The 16,964-nt window shown below is 34.9% G+C and overlaps 1 pseudogene; it reads left to right on the top strand.

Annotated features, from left to right (window-relative positions):
- The first annotated feature begins 6,452 nt into the window (after window positions 1–6,452).
- On the top strand, window positions 6,453–13,180 carry LOC149258429 (uncharacterized; annotated as a pseudogene).
- The last annotated feature ends 3,784 nt before the right edge of the window (window positions 13,181–16,964 follow it).

Here is a 16,964-nt window from a genome sequence, read left to right as displayed (position 1 = left end):
GCTGTCTTCGTGCTTCAGTACCCAATTCAAAAAATATCCACAAGACATAACAAATGGATATTTACATAACAAGCATACATAATGACCAAAAATTGGTCCATGTGGTGTGAAAATTGATAGTTCTCTTTATTCTTCAATACCCAATTCTTGAAAAAAGGAGTGTTTTTCAATTGTCATTGGTTTATTCCCCTTTCATCGAAGTTAGCAGTCAGATAGGGATCCCCTTCCACCTTTAATTTGTTAGGATATTCTGACACATAGGAAATAGGTAAGTATAACTTAGTCTAGTGTAGAGTTAGGTAAAATGTGTTTCTTTACTATGTACTTTTGTAATTTACAATCTGACTGTCACGATATGTAGTGATCCAACGGTTCATTCTCTCCTCGGTATTACCGACACTTGATCCGTGGCTTAACACCCGATTGGTCCATGATCTCTATTTAAAGAGCATGGAGGGTCATTTGTAGGGTAACCGTTCATGAGAGAAGTTTATGTAAATTTTCATTCTTTTATTAATAAATTGCCTGAAGTGGCCACGTTAGCTCAAGCCGTGGATTGTTTCCCTCTTTGAGGGTTTTAACCATGTCAACAATACTGGTGTCTTGATCTGTGATCTGTTTGTGAGCAGTGTCCTTTAGTGTTCTATCTGAGGAACTTACCCTGGAAATTCCTACATGGTATCAGAGCTATTTTAGGGCCACATCTGTTGATGATCCAAATCTGAAGCCGGTAGAACTGCATCTGATTGTCATTTCCTAGATCTACTATTACTAACTTCTTTCGGAATGAGAGGACTACTCTATTGTGTTAGGAGCATCTGTTCCAGTGAGGAACCCCTTTCGTTTGACGTGAAAAGGTTTCCAGTAGCCCTAGGTACGTCATTTTTAAGATCTGGAGGTATACAGTGTTTATTTGCATTTTTTAGTTATTTTCCCTCTGTTTATTTCGGTTCATTTAGCTCTTTGTTTTTTTATTACGGGATCTATACCATTCATTTCTGCATATGCTCTTTTCCCCGCGACTCTGTGCAATCTGGGAAAATCAGAAACAGAAAGGAAGGAATTTTTTTCTCATGCATATGCTATTTTCCGCCATGCCTTATTGCGATCTCAGAAAATCAGAAACATTGAGACAAATATTTAGTTTCCGGCTAAAGCTAACTTCAAGCCGTAAGGTTGTTTTTTTTGTATGTCCGTGTTGGGTTTTGTGTTTTTTGTTTTGTAGGCAAAAAGGAGGTTTCTCAAGTAAGCATGCACTCCAAAGCTTCAGTGGCTGAAAAACAAAAAAAACAAACAAACAAACAAACCCCCCTTCCTCTTTTCCAAAAATTACTAACCTTTTAATCTAGCTCACTTGGTCCAAAGCTACTTTATGAGAATAGAGGTCTTGAGTTCAAGTCTTTCATTTTGTTGAGCTAATTAGATTAAGTTTAGAAAGGGGGTAGATTTTTTTTTAAATATAACATTATCATTCATTTATGCACATTCCCGCACTTCGTCGGCATCTTCAACAACTTTTCTTCAAAAAGCCATAAATTCTTCATCCGAAAGCCGTTTTTAGAGCCGTTTTTTTTTAATCGGCCTAATTTTTTGAGATATTTCCATTGGAACACTTATTTTTAGCATCTATAGCTTCAGTTTCTGTTAAAATGGAAATTCCATGCCAAGTTATTCTTGACAGCACCAACTACTTCCAATGGTGGTCCTACATTGTGGATTTACTTAGAAGTAAAGGTCTTTATAGAATAGCCTTAGGCCAAGAAACCAAACTGAAAGATGAAGATAAAGCAACCAAATGGGAAAATAGGCAAGATCAAGCACGTGGGTTTATAGGGATGTCTATTTCTCCAGACCTTAGATTCCATATCACAAAACTTGATACTCCTAATGAAGCAATGAAATAGATCACTAAAGTTTTTGGAATTAAAAATGAACTTACAGCTCATCAACTCGAAAATGAGTTGCTTACATTGGACCCCAATAATTTTTCTTCCACTGAAGGTTTTTTGTCCAAGTTCAATACCCTTAGACTTCTCTTGGAAGGTGTTAAGGTTAAGAAAGAATATGTTAACCTTATCTATTCCATTCTTACTAAGTCGGGACTAGCCTACTCTGTGTTTGTTTCCACCTTCCATTCTACAAGAGAAGCCTTCATTTCTCAAGGACAAGACTACAAGTCCCCTTCCTCTGATGCTTTTTGTGATTCTTTAATAAGAGAACAAGAAAAACTCTTACATCTTGGTCTTCTTAATCTTGGAAACTCTTCTAAGAAAGCCTTAGCCACCCAGCAGCAACCAAATTCAAAGAATCCTAAGAAGCCATATCCTAATAAGAATGGTCCTAAACCAAACAAGGGTCCTAAGCCATTTTAGTCTCAAAATGAAAAATCATTTCAACAAAATGATAAGGCAAATAAAAACAAAGGGAAGAAGATTGATAGACATTGCCACTTTGTAATCGAGATGGACACTTAGAATCCAAATGCTTTAAGAAGATGGAAGCCTTGGAAGCAGCAATGAAGAAGCATAACATCCATTTGGAGCACTCAACATCTTCAACTTCATCTTCAGGAATAGCACTTTCTGCATGTGGTGGTTAAGCATCTCAGTCTAGATATGCACTAAATGTATCTTCTTCTTCTCATTCTCATGAGTGGCTCATTAATTCTGGAGCTTCTTATCACATGGCCAAAAACAAAGCCATGTTTTCTTCTTTAAATGATTGTAACACCAAAAATATATATGTTGGTTATGATAGATCTCTTAGTGTTGTAGGGATTGGAACTATTCATATAGACAATGGTCAATTCAATGATGTATTATGTGTTCCAACCTTATCCTGCAACCTTCTATCTGTATATCAGATAACCCATTAAAGTGAAGGTAAAATCATTGAATTTTCACCTCACAATGTTGTAATTAAGGACCTAAGAGATCCTAGACAGATTTTAGCTACTGGCAAGCTGATGATTCTACAAGGTTGTATAAGTTTAACAACTTTGGGTCATCAACTCTTCCCTCGGTATTTGTTGCTCATAATGATGAAGTGAGCAAACTTTGGCATGAGCAATTTGGTCACTTAAACTATCGCTCCCTTCAAAATCTATGTAAAGAAAATATGGTGACAAGTCTTCCAATGGTATCTTACAGAGATGGTGTTTGTTCGGATGTGTACTCAGAAAACATGATCAGGATAGTTTTGAAAAACATGCCTCTTGCCACGCCACAGCCCCTTTACAACTTGTGCATAGTGATTTATGTGTTCCACTTCCAGTTGTTTCATTCTCTAGCTACAAGTATTTCTTAACTTTCATTGATGATTTCTCCAGACGCACTTGGGTATACTTCTTAAAACTCAAGAGTGAAGTATTTAACATGTTCTTGGCCTTTAAGGCCTTTGTTGAAAAACAATTTGGACATAAAATTCTTAAGCTAAGATCTGATAATGGTGGAGAATATGTTAACAACAAATTCATCAACTTTTTCACTGAGAATGGAATTCAAATGCAACATATTGTTCCATATACTCCACAACAAAATGGTGTAGCTGAAAGGAAGAATCACACCTTAAAGGAAATGGCTAATTGTATGCTTCAATCTAAAGGAATTAGTCTTAATTTTTGGGCAGAAGCAGTTAACTATGTAAATTACATAATAAATCACACTCCTACTAAGGTTTTAAAGAATATCACTCTAGAAGAAGCATGGAGCTCAATTAAACCAGATGTAAGTCACTTTCGTGTTTTTGGAAGTGAAGCATGGGCCCATATTCCAGATGAGAAACATAAAACTTTAGAACCTAAGAGTGAAAAATGTATTTTTGTTGGATATTCTGAAGATGTCAAAGGATACAGACTTATTCCACTTAAGTCCAAAAATGTTATCATTAGAAGAGATGTAAATTTTGCTGAAAATATATCGGCCTACGAGCCTAGTTCGGTGGATGTGCCACCTCTCTCTATCCCTTCTACTTCTGAAAATATTTCTTCTTCAGATGATGACAGCGAGGATGACAATCCTCCCCCACCTCCTCAGGATCCTTCTTCAGCTCCTCAGCTTACAAAATGGGTCTGTGCTACTCGGGATGCAGCAGGGGCTCTTGTTGGTGATCCTACAGATCAGTGACGTACACATTCTCCGTTCGATAGAGCCTCTTCTTTACTAGATCAAGCTTCAGCTAATTATGATCCTGACACATTTGCAGAAGCTTCAGGACATCCAGATTGGGACACAGCTATGAATGAAGAATATCATTCATTATTGGCAAATGATACATGGGATCTTGTTCCCCTTACAAAAACTTGTTAGATGCAAATGGGTTTACAGAACAAAGTATGGACTAGATGGAAAAGTTGATAAACATAAAGCTCGTCTTGTTTCTAAGGGTTTTTCACAAGTTGAAGGCATTGACTATGCTAAAACCTTCTCCCCTGTTTCCAAAATGAACTCTATCCACCTTATTCTTTCCCTTGTTGCATCTTTCAAATGGGAAGTCCATCATATGGATGCTAAATCTGCCTTCTTGCATGGGGACTTGCATGAATAAATCTATATGGAACAACCTACTGGCTTTATCCAAACAGACTCCAGCCTTGTATGTCAGCTTAAGAAATCCTTTTATGGTCTCAAGCAAGCCCCCCGGGCTTGGTATGCAAAAACGGATAGCTTTCCTTTAGAAATTGGATTTTCTAGGTGTCATTCTAACAATATTGTCTACACCAAGAAAGTGGGCAAGTCTCTTATCATTATTGTTCTTTATGTTGATGATCTTATCCTTACTGGTAGTGATACCAACCTTATAAACCATGTGAAGTCCAGCCTTAAAAGGAAGTTTGAAATGACAAACTTGGGACACTTGCATTATTTTCTTGGTCTTCAAGTCTTGCAATCCAAGGAAGGTATTTCCCTTTCCCAGTCCAAGTATGCATGTGATCTTCTATGCCGTTTTCACATGGAAGACTGTAAGCCAGCCCCTTCTCCCTTTCATTCTGGAGCCAAACTTTCAATCACTTGTACTTCCCTTGAAGTTGATGCTACCTTATACTATCAACTTGTAGGAGAACTTTTGTATCTGACCCATACTCGTCCTAACCTTTCCTTTGTTGTCGGCCTTATTGCTCGTTTTATGCAAAACCCACATGAAAGTCATTGGAAAGCACCTAAAAGAATACTTCATTATGTTCAAGGTACAATTCAGTTTTGGATTCATTACAGTGCAGAAGCATCTCCTCTATTGGTTGGTTTCACTGATTCTGATTGGGCTGGTGACCCTGATGATCGGAAGTCTACTACAGGTTAGGTGTTCACTCTTGGTTCAGGACCTATTACATGGGCTTGCAAGAAACAAAGTGTCATTTCTCTTTCTTCAGTAGAAGCAGAGTATCATGGCGTCGTAGAAGCTAGTAAGGAAGCCCTGTGGCTTCGTCAGATCCTGTTAGAGTTTGGCTTTCAGCAGCAGCATCCGACTACACTTTGGTGTGATAATCAAAGTGCCATTCAATTATGCAAAGATCCAGTCCAACATCAGAGCAGCAAACACATTGAACTGCACATGAACTTCATCAGAAAGCTCATTCACAACCATGTTCTTGAAGTTCAATATTTTTCAATAGATGATCAAGTTGCAGAAATCTTTACAAAGGCTCTCATAGAGGCGAAGTTTACTAAACTTCGATTTATGGTTGGAGTTTAGGAAGTTTTCACTAAGGGGGGATAGGTTCTAATGCCTCCTTCCTTCTCCTATTGTGTCATATTTGTACATCCTTCAATCCTATCCCAAGTTGTTCTTAAGGGGGGATGTTAGGATATTCCGACACATAGGAAATAGTTAAGTATAACTTGGTCTAGTGTAGAGTTAGGTAAAGTGTGTTTCTTTACTATGTACTTTTGTAATTTAGAATCTGACAGTCACGATATGTAGTGATCCGACAGTTCATTCTCTCCTCGGTATTACCGACACTTGATCCGTGGCTTAACACCCGATTGGTCCATGATCTCTATTTAAAGAGCATGGAGGGTCATTTGTAGGGTAACCATTCATGAGAGAAGCTTATGTAAATTTTCATTCTTTTATTAATAAATTTCCTGAAGTGGTCGCGTTGGCTCAAGCCATGGACTGTTTCCCTCTTTGAGGGTTTTAACCACGTCAACAATATTGGTGTATTGATCTATGATCTGTTTGTGAGTGGTGTCCTTTGGTGTTCTATCTGAGGAACTTACCCTGTAAATTCCTACATAATTGTCACATCTTCAATGACCAACTTAACTTCAAGTCTAGGATTAGTTAATAAACTTATCTTAATTGTGAGAAATATCACTTTGTCTCATACAAAATATTAGGAAAACATTCCCTCTGTAAGCCAGATAGAAAACTCTTGGGTTTATCATCTAATCCTAGTTTGGTATTCGAATTATTTGTGTTGTGGACTGCTACTTCCAAATAGTTTGTCACCAATGTCATTTTTGGATTCATGGCAATAGTTGGTTAATTTTTACTGATACATATCCATTATGTCACTTTTAAGTTTTAAAAATTCATCAAGTTTCCTTATTTAACGTTCTACCATTGGAAGTACAAATCCTTATATTTTGTTTCTGATGTCTTTGAAGTTGTTTTAGGCAATGTTGCAAACATCCTAATTTTATCACGATTTTATCCCCATTTTGCGATTTTTTGGCCCAACTGATGTTTGTTGTTTGTTTACCGATATTTTGGTGGTATCTTAATTTTGTCGAGGTTTACTGAATTTTATTGAAATTTTCACTATTTTTATGATTTTTTGGTTTTCTGGACTCTTGCTGATTTTATCCCATTCTTGATGTTTGCAACATTGGTTTTAGGGTTGTCTTATCAGATCTTATTTCATAATTACACTTGAACTAGTAAGCAATAAAATATCAGCAAGTCCATGGATACATAAGTTACCCTTATTCTTGAGTTGATTGATGTTGTTATGGTCTCTGATGATTTGGTGAACTATGTAGTGGTGTGCAAATTAAGACCTGCAAGCAGAACATAATAGCTCCCTTAGACCCCACGACATTTGTGGATGCAGTGGTCCAAATCTATCTTGAGCATGATGGTGACTTGGTATGTTGTTTAAATGAAACTTTACATCTTTGTAATTATTTATGTCTCACCTTCAACAAATGGGGAAGTTAGTTGCACATTGTAATCAAATAAAAAAGATTTGTTAACTGGAAATGGTACACATTATTATCATGATCAATGAAACTAAAACTAATAAAATTGTAGCCCCAACTAAAAGGAATTTATTTTTTGCAAGAACTTGTTTCCAAGAGCATTGAATCCTCAGATCTTGACTTCTCAAGATATGGTGATACATTTTTTGAGGTCAAGATTTGTTATTTTTGTTTAATATGATTCTATATTGGACTTATTAATGGTAGTTTGGGTAACTACAATGGATTTGATGTCTGTGATGATGTATGAGTACTTTCTTTGAGGTTGGGTTTTAATTTTTAGTTGGACATCCTTACCTTTTTTGTTGTATGGTTCCATGCCCTTGTCTGTTGGATTTTTTGCACACATATCCTAATAGATTGTGTTATAAGTTAGAGAGCCTTAAAGTATAACTTTGCTGACAAGGAGTTGCCTTCATATAGTATAAGTTGTGGAACCAATGTGGCCCTTCTTCAAAGGTTTGGATGTGTTTTTAGTCTGTCGAGCCCTTTAAGAGTGACTTCATGATCATCTTGGTTTTTAGATCAATTTCTCACTGTGGTTGGTGGAGTAGGTCCATATGGAAATAATCCATTTATAGTTTGATACCTAAAACAAAATCTACTCCAACATTTGTGAGTCTACCATGGTAGGGTTCTACCTTGTGCATTGGCCCTTCACACTTAATGTTGATGAAGAAGTGTTCAAAAATTCCAAATGCTCAACCTGTTTCTCATCGGGAATGTTCAATGTGTTATTAGGATCAAGTATAAAATTTACACATTAATTTTTTAAATCTATTCAGCTAAAAAATTGTATGCCTTGGTATTTTTTTTGGTGAATTTTCCAAGGATAAGGTATCTATTTCACCAAAGTCACCTAAGACTTGTACATTCACTTGAAATAGTCCACTTGAGAATATTACAATATAGTGTAGCTTGCTTATAATATTTGAGGAAGATATCTTTAACTAATTTAGTTATGCCTCAGAATATATTCCCACTTCAGTGAACATCTCTCTAAAGGATTTGAACCTCGGTAAAGGGTATGAAATATGCCCACATTACAATCAAACCAAACCCTGTCAACATCGGGGATGATTATATGGAATGGCATAAGATTGACTAGGCTTTCTTTTTTATGGAAATTTTATGAGTGAAAGTATACATGATTCAAAATATCTTAAATAAGATTGAAATTCTTGATCTCAGATTATATTTTCCACAAAAATTGGCAAGGATCTGATATTTTGATGGATAAATTGAACATTCCAATTATTCTACTTTCTCTAATCGTAACCTGCCAATCATTAGAGTGGACGCAAATTTATTCTCGTAAGGAAATATGTTTTCTTATTTAATCCTTAGAATTTGATAAGTTTTTAACCATAGTTACGAGATCTGTGTTTCTACATGTTCGAATCGACTCAATATATGCTTCAGGTTTGGAAGTTTTGGAGATCCACTCGGGATCTGTTTCTAGCGAAAAGCATCCAACAGTCGGATCCTTAAAAACGTTTTTCAAAATGTAACATAAAATATAAAATAAAATTTTAAAATGACCAAGTATGGAGACCTAAAATCCTATTTTTTCCTTATAAAACAACCCTTCCCTCATCCTAAAACATACAAATATGGTCCTTTCATATCAGTCTGCATTTCTAAATTTTGTGATAGAGATTTGTAGCAAAACACATTTGAAAATGTGAATTTTCTATGTTTTTAATAAGTGTGGACACATGTTTCTAATACTATTTTTATATATCCAAATCTTAACTTAAAAAAAAAGATATGTTGTATCTGTTTGTTGTGTGTAGTTTCCATTTATCCAGATCTTGAGTTTTAAGAAATCTAGTGCATCCGTATCCGCATGTGTACGTGTTTCTATGCAACTTAGCTTTAGTACTGAAACATGGAGGTGATTTAAATAGTTCTACCTTTGTCAGATTTCAAGAGAATAGGAAGAGTAGATTTTGTTGTAATTGTAATTGTCAACTTCTTGTGTGTGCATTGGCAAGCTTATCAATTTTTTGCAATGTAATTTGGACAAAAGACACTTACGTTTTGGGAATATGCAACAGGTTTGAAAGAGTTAAAGTGGTCAAAGTTGTATATAAGAGGTTGGTATTAAGAATTCAAATCCTGGCATGTGTTCTTGAGGGGGAATGTAAGGACCTAGAAACTCAACTCCAGGAAGAAAAGAAAAGACACAACTCTACTTTGTTATAATTCAAAAACCTTGAAAGGGCAAGGTACATCGTCATATTTGCATAAACTCTCGTTTTCTTCTACTCCAGTTATAATTAAAAATGTTGTGTTGATATTTTCTTATGGTCCTGTAAGATAGAGTGAATAATGATTAACTCTGTTACTTTTTCTTGTATGGATGGAATCATTATTAAGCATATTTCTTCTTCCCTATGCTCTTAACAAGTTGTAGGTGTGTTATTGCTTTCCAGGATGATAAAAAAAATATTATGTTCTTGTTCTTGTTCTGTTAATGCTATATTGTACTTCTTCTCTTATGTGCATAAAACTTGAAGGTATCAACTTTACCCAAACTAGTGATTGTAGCAAGGGAAACCAAGGGTTATATTGTTTCTAATGATGGAAGGAATAGGTTTTGTGACCTGGATTCATGATTTGTTTCTTCCAAGAAGAGTATGAGTTTCCTCTGAATGTTCATATTTAGAGTTAAATTGGTGTAGGTTGTTTCTAGAGGCGATCTGGGATGGGTGACCTCCCGGGAAGTCTTGGTTACCAGGTGCAAACCCCGGAAGTGATGATTTACGCTATGTGATTCATTTCACTAGTTTCAATCCCACTTCTTCACCCCTTTGAGCATCACCCAATGCAATGAGTGCTAAGTCGATTATTCAAAAATCATGAGAAATTAGTCACTTATGACTACCTCTCATGGGAATGGTCATAGATGAATGACTTACTTAATGTAGTTGAATCCCAAAATGATATCTAAGTTTTAGAGTGTTGGAAATGTGGCCCTTAAACTAGGGTCTAGAGCATTTACAACATAGGTTTGATGGGGAGGGCTTTGGGTTGGTTGATGAAAAGTAGAGGTTTTGATTTATGGCATGCCATGCTTTCCCTCTTCCTTGGTCATCCTTTCTCAAAAGAGGTAGGTTGAGACATTTTTACCTCAATCTTGAATATTATGCTTACATTTGAAATATAGATGTCCCACATTAAATTTGCACGGTTTGGTCTTGGAATATAATTGATCATCAATTTAGCTATTAGTTGTTCAATAAATTTATTTTTTGTAAAACCATAATAATATATTAATGTTGTTTTTCATTGATAGGTGGTCTTCATTAGAGATTGCACACAATCGGGTACCATAAAACCTAAATAAGGGGATATGCATCCTTATTTTGTTTTGAATTGTGAACCTGTAAGGCATAATATATTGCCATATGTTCTGAATATACATAAGATACTTCACAAGAGGCCTTTCCTCATTAAGAATCTTGAAAATGTTATGCAAATTTTTTGTAGTCCCTTGATCTTTTTGAGGACAATGAAAGGAAAAAACTTGAAATTTTTACAGCACTCACTCTCTCATAAATTATCTGGGCTTCCACCCGCAATCATTTTTCAACCATTTCTCAAAGACAACCTTGTTTCCAAGGGGATTGTGCTTTCATTCATCACAATTTTTTTCAAGGAGTATCTAGTTGAAAACAGTCTTGATGATCTCATAGCATTGTTGAAGTGAGGGAAGATAGAAGATAATCTTCTTGATTTGTTCCCAATACAAAAATTCACCACTGAATTTTTTGCAGAATCGTTTAGGTGGGAAGACTTTTTTGTTGGAACCAAACTGTCTACTTAAAGTCACATGTTTTTGTTGTCGATTGTTACTAACATATGTCTTTTTGACTTTTTGTGTGGAAGTAAGGAGGGTTTGGATGCTCTTGTCAAATATAATGAAAAGAAAATGTTTGATGTGAAATTGAAGGACATGAAGAGTGCATTAACAACTTTGATTACAGAGAATGTTGATATTTCAGAAGTCATTGAAATTGTAAAGAAGTGCCATAAAGAGTCAAAGTTACCTGATATTGAAGTAGTGTGTATCTTATGGGATGTTATTATGGATGTTGTAGTGGTCTGGCAAAAACCAACAAAAAAATTCAAATTTGGTGTTGCATCAAGTTAGTATTTAATCTTTTTTGACCGTGTACTATCTTTTGTTTTTACCATATGTGTTATGCCTCATCATATCATTAACAATTTTATGGATTTTTACTGAATTTTGAAAATTATTTTCTTCTTGTTAAGTGTTTAATATGTTTACAACTTTTAGTCAATATTAGAATCTAATGGGAAAATGGGTCCATGGATAACTGTTTTAAGGGTCATCCCCATGGCTTGCATTTTGCTACTTTTAAGAATCATGTTTTGTTACATGCATTGATCATTTTATTGATGTGTTAGAGGAAATAGAATGTTTCAATTTCATAGACAGCATTTGTTAAAATATAATGCAACTATGGCTACTTCGTTTCTTGCTCTAGATATCATGTTTTTTCTTCTTGCACATGTTTGTTTTGTTTTATTCATGTGTATATAAATATTTTTATCAAACTCTCAATTCAATAGATTTTTCTTTTGGAAATTAATTATAGAATGTATACAGATGCAATATTCAATCCTTCAACCTGTGTTTCCATGAAGGTTTCATTCAATGTAAAGTGTGTGTGTTTATTTTCTTGGCCATAAATATGGTTACACTAGCTTTTCTAACATATGATACAAAAATTTAATTATTTCATTAATGTGTTTTGTTTTTATCTCACTTGGAATTCATAAGTCGATAATTTTTCATGCTTGTGCTAGATTTGATGTTAATTCCATGTTCAAGGAAAGGTGTTATAAGGATAAAACTTAACAGTGAGAGTATGTGTTTAATGGCAAGAGCTACCTCCTTTTGTTTGAGGGAATTATTATCTTGCAATTGCATTTTTTGTATGTAGTATGTGGGGATTAGTTATGCATGCAATATTTTTATCCATGGCTTTCCATCGAGCATGTACTTTTTTTCCCATGGAAAATTTCCTTGGGGAAATCCTTGAGGGGATTCCTCACATTCCTATGAATGGAAACCATGGTAAATGTTGTTGGTGTATATGTTGTACTCCTAACCCAGAGGGACTTTGTGGGACTTGAACCCATGACCTCTCTACCTTAAAGTTGGTCGATTCAAACTGATTGAGCTAACCCACTGGGTTACCATAATGTACTTATCAACTTTTGTGTGCAATATTTCTAATGAAAATTATCCATCTGACATGGATATTTTCCTTTTGCATGTAAAATGACAACATCTTTTGTTTTTTGGTTGGCATTTGGAATTCATTAGTTTTATGTTTATTTTATTTCTATTCAATGGGATTTTTAGAAACTGTATGAAGCTTACATATTTTACTAAAATTATTCTCTACTTTGTTGAATTATCAGGTTAAGAGATGGGAAAAATGCCTTGACAATTTATGTACAATTGCAAAACTACAGTTGGAGATAATGTACAAGATTCAAATTCAATGTTATGAGGATGTTATACTCATGAAATTGTTTCCTGAAATTGTGAGGTCTCTCTATGACGAGGAAGTTCTTGCTGAAGATATTATTCTGATGTGGTTTTGCAAAGGCAGTAACCCAAAGGGAAGGTATTAACAACCTAACATTCTTTTATTCTTTGGTTTTTTTACCTTTTTGTTATGAGGAAATGCAATTAATTTAGGTTTAGACAAATCTAATTGTATGATTTAGAGAGTTTTGAACTCTATTAAAATGAGACTTGAAATGCTTGATTAAGAAACTTTTGGGATTTCATAAAGCTAATATTGTTCTTATAGTTTGAGTTTTGTCAAGGTGAAAATAAGATCTGATGTGATTTTGGGCATTTCAGGAAAACCTTTGTGAAGTCACTAGATCCTTTTGTGAAATGGTTGGAGGAAGTTGAAGAAGAAGAATAATGTGAACTTATATTAGAAGCTTAATTATGACTACAATAGTTAGGGGGGAGGGGCGGTCAGGATGTTGTTTGCAACTCTGATCTATTGTGTTCAGTTGGTATATCAACTACGTTACATAGATAATAAATTTCTATTGACAATTTATGGAATATTAGTGTTATATTAGTGGAGTATGGTGTGATAGTATAAATACTTTAAGTGGATTCTATTGGAATTTGCATCACATATAAATTTATAATTGTTGTTTAGTATCTATAGTTTCCCTTGTGATTTTATTATTTTATAATTTAATTAGAGTTTTAGAATTTAGAATTTGTAAAGGTTCAAAATATAATTCTTTTAAGGGTGTTAGCTCAATGGAAGAGCACCTGCTTTACAAGTAAGTGGTTGGTGGTTCAATTCCATCACGCCCTAATATTCATAGGGAATGATGATGATCACTATCCATCCATATATATGTATTAATAGTGAGGGACATTAAAGGGCCATCATCAAAATTCATTGTTTATATATGACATGGTGATGATTAATGGACGCATCCATAAATATGCATCAATAGTGAGGGCCATGAAAGATTTGTCATCATAAATCACAGTTGTAAATTTGGGATGCAAACTAGGGCACAAAAAAAGAAAAAAAAAATATGTAAGAAAAGACAAAAAAAAGAAAAAGAAAAAAGAGATGCAAAATGGGGCTAAAAAAGGGTGAAAATAAGGACACCATATTGGATGCCAAAAATGATGCATAATCAGATGAAAATTCAATCTCAAACTTAGACACAAAATGAGGCAGAAAAAGGATGTAAATTTGGATGGAAAAAATGATGTAAAATTAGACAACAAAAATGATACAAAATTGGATGTAAATAATGGTGCAACATTGGACCACTTAAGTAGACACAAAAAATGGTGCAAAAATGGGCATAAAACTAGCTCAAAATTGGATGCAAAAAATGATGCAAACTTGGTGTAAAAACAAATACAAAAGTGGACATAAAAAATGGCTCAAAATAGAATGTAATAGTAGACACAAAATGTGATGCAAAGGTGGACACAACACATGTCTTAACATAGGATGCAAATATAGATGCAAATTTGGATGCTCAAAAGGATATAAAATTGGATGCAAGAAATGGTATTAAAAACGACGCAAAATTGGATGCAAGAAATGGTATTAAAAATGATGCAAAATTAGGGGCAAGAAATTGTATTAAAAACGATGCAAAATTGGATGCAACAAATGATGCAAAATATGGTGCAAAATGGGATGTGAAAAAGGGAGGCAAATCAAATTTAAAAGTGGATGTAAAAAATGGTCCAAAAAAAGATGCAAAAATGGGCACAAAAATGGATGCAAAATTTGGTGCTAAATCAAATTCAACACATGGTGCAAAGATAGACACCACAGTTGGTGTAAAACTAGGTACAAAATTAGAAGTAAAAGTTAATGTAAGACTAGATGCAAAACCTGGCACAAAATGGATGCAAAAAGACACTAAATTGGATGCAAAAGATGGTGTAAACTTGTTGCAAATGATGGTGCAAAAATGGAAGAAAAGAATGAACCAAAATAGGAAGAAAAAAACAATGAAAAATAGATGCAAAAATTCGCAGAAAACTAGAAGTAAAACTTTTCATAAACTCATATGCAAATCTTGCTTCAAAATTTTACGCAAATAATGATGTATAATCTAGTGTAAAACAGGATGTAAAATTTAGCGTGAAAAATGATGCAAAATCAGATGCCAAAAAGGAAGTTTTAAAAATTTGACAATAGAGTCAGATTGAGCGCCAGGTTGCTCATCCCAATTGTTAAAAAAGGGCACTAAAATCTTGTGCAAATTGTTGGTTTTATTGTAGTGAGTCGTTTATGTGTGTTATGCTATGTAGACTTCTCTTCAAGTACTGATCATTTTCTACTCTATAAACTGGACATATGTGATATGCTCCCCTTGAACATATACAACCACTGATTTGAATGCCTCTAGTTTTTGACAACTTATGGCTACTAGTTGAATACTCTCTTGTCAATGCATCATTTGTATCAGTTAAAAGTAAATTGATACCAATTAAACTACTTATGTTATTATTGTTGCTACAAATACCAATCATTACTGATGCATTTCAGCTTTCTCTTCACCATTTTTGTTGTTGTCGAGACTGTGTTTACTTCTATTGAGCATCTTAAACACTTCTCCCCTTGAGATCATACCTCTACAATAGGGACAACTGCCCAATTAATACCAATTTCACCAAACATTTGATACAAATTGGACAATGTACCAGGAAAACTCTTATATTTCTTTCTCAAAATAAATGCTCATTTACACAAATAGGTTTTCTCCACCTAAACCCAAGACTACCAATTGACATAGTGATACCAATTGAAGGTTAAGGGACATGCAAAGCTTGAACCAATTGTGTTTCATGAACACAAGACTGCTAGGCATAATCAAACTCACAACTTAAATGAAATAAGGGTATTTCACCCAAGATGAAAACCTTTCATTTCCTGAGCAATCTTTCTTCTTAAGGTTGATGATCATTGATTGTTACTACTTACTAAAGTAGCTCCCCCTGAGCCAATTCTCTTTGATCTCCTGCATTCGCTTCCTTACTTCTGTGTGGGGACTGATCATGTGGACCTAACTTGACTATGGACTTCCTGTCATTCCACACTTCTGCTACAGCTCATCTTCTTCTTCCCACAACACAAGATATTGTTGTGTACTCCCCCTATACTCAAGTTGGTTTCAATCCTCCTCTCTCTTTCAATGTTGATACATTTGAAATAAACAAATACATTATTGTAATCAACAAGGGGGACTCGACCATACCTTCAACAATCAGATGCACCTTTCTGTCTATTCTTTCTAGCTTCCCACATCTAACTTATTCGGCCTCCCTTGAGGCCATTCTCTTCCTTTACTGAAGAGAAATAGAGGATCTACACCCCCTAAGCAGATCATCCTCCTTCCTCATCCAAACCTTCTTTGGTCGAGTCCTGATAGGATCATTACTTTCCATCTTCTTATTTGCCCTTGTTTGGGCTTTCTCTTGGTTGTGCATGGATAGAGGAAACTTCTCCTTCAATTCCTCTTTCTTAACCCAAGTGTTCTTGCTACCTTTCTTCCTTATAGATGGGTCTACTACAATAGTAAGAGAACCATTCTTCCTAGTTTTCTTCTGATTCCTTCCTCCTCTCTTCATCTTTCTCTTTTTACACTAAGCACTGAAGACAAACTTGTATTCCTCTGCTCCATTGTTTATTCTTATCTGTTATAGGCCATTTTGTCACATTTGGTCAATAGGTCTTCAAATGTGACAAATTCACATCCTTCAACATATTGTCATCATCTCTACACAATTCCCTAAGCGTGACTATGTTGAATCCCTGAGTTTTTTCTCTTAACTGCTGAGTTTCTAATATTTTAAGGCCCAACGCACCCTAGATCTTTAAGGACCAACATTTACCACTAGGTTGACCCTCTCTGCACCTGTGTTGATCACCACCATGTTGTCCCTTGTTGGGGGTGTGCTGATTCTAGAAATTCGGGAAAATAAAAAGAATCTCAAAGCTTCCTCTTCCATAAGCTTCTTAAGGTTGTTTCAACCATTTACCTTGGATAAGAGTCTTGATTCCTATCTCATCCTACCTAGGAATTTTCACCTCTTATCCCTTGATTTCATCCTCCCATCTCAAGTGGATCTCAAGCTTATATTGGTAAATGGATAAGAACTCATGAACTACCTCCCTAATCTATATATTTGCAGCCATCCATGGG

This window comes from Pinus tabuliformis, chromosome 6 (genome assembly GCF_031772625.1).
Source record: "Pinus tabuliformis cultivar Carrire ecotype Pingquan chromosome 6, CPIR1, whole genome shotgun sequence".
Taxonomy (NCBI): Eukaryota; Viridiplantae; Streptophyta; class Pinopsida; order Pinales; family Pinaceae; genus Pinus; species Pinus tabuliformis.
The sequence above is the reverse complement of the archived record's forward strand: the minus strand, read 5'-3'. Positions and strand labels throughout refer to the sequence as shown.